This window comes from Mustelus asterias, unplaced genomic scaffold (genome assembly GCF_964213995.1).
Source record: "Mustelus asterias unplaced genomic scaffold, sMusAst1.hap1.1 HAP1_SCAFFOLD_410, whole genome shotgun sequence".
Taxonomy (NCBI): domain Eukaryota; kingdom Metazoa; phylum Chordata; class Chondrichthyes; order Carcharhiniformes; family Triakidae; genus Mustelus; species Mustelus asterias.
Window position 1 is genome coordinate 118,582 of NW_027590365.1, and position 1,108 is coordinate 119,689.

Consider the following 1,108-nt stretch of genomic DNA (forward strand, 5'->3'; position numbering starts at 1 on the left):
TTCCAGGGGTTGGATTCTGCTGTTATTGTTTCTGCTCTCAGTTGCATCCAGGACTGCGTTTTGTTCATTCTCACAGTTGGTCAATGGGGAGGGTCGGAGGGTTTCTTTCTGCTGGACTGGCCGGTCTCAGCCTCCAGTGGGCTGATGCTCTTTGAGTCAAATATCACAAGGATCTCAGAGTGACAGGGTGACAGAGTGACAGAGTGACAGGGTGACAAGGTGACAGGGTGACGGGGTGACAGGGTGACGGGGTGACAGAGTGACGGGGTGACGGGGTGACGGGGTGACGGAGTGACAGGGTGTTAAGTTCAGAAATATTTAGTCAGCAGAAGACAGAGGGTAGCAGTGAAACGATGCGTTTCTGAATGGAGGGCTGTGACTAGTGGCGTCCCTCAGGGATCAGTGCTGGGACCTTTGCTGTTTGTAATATATACAAATGATTTGGAGGAAAATGTTTGTGGACGACACAAAGGTTGTTGGATTTGCGGATAGCGATGAGGACCATCAGAGGATACAGCAGGATATACATCAGTTGGGTGGAGAGATGGCAGATGGAGTTTAATCCGGATAAATGTGAGGTAATGCATGTTGGAAGGTCTAATACAGATAGGAAATATACAGTAAATGGCAGAACCCTGCAGGGTATTGATAGGCAGAGGGACCTGGGTTTACAGGTACACAGGTTACTGAAAGTGGCAACACAGTTGGAGAAGGTAGTGAAGAAGGCATACGGCATGCTTGCCTTCATCGGCTGGGGCATTGAATGTAAAAATTGGCAAATCATGTTGCAGCTTTATAAAACCTTAATTAGGCCACACTTGGAATATAGTGCGGCATAATTATATAGTGCAGCATGAACTCTGTCCATGCCTCTCATAATCTTGTAAACTTCTATCAGGTCACCCCTCAACTCCGCTGTTCCAGTGAGAACAAACCACGTTTCTCCAACCTCTCCTCATAGCTAATGCCCTCCATACCAGGTAACATCCTGGTAAATCTTTTCTGTACCCTCTCCAAAGCCACCATATCCTTCTGGTAGTGTGGCGACCAGAATTGAACACTATATTCCAAGTGCAGCCTAACTAAGCTTCTATAAAGCTGCAACATG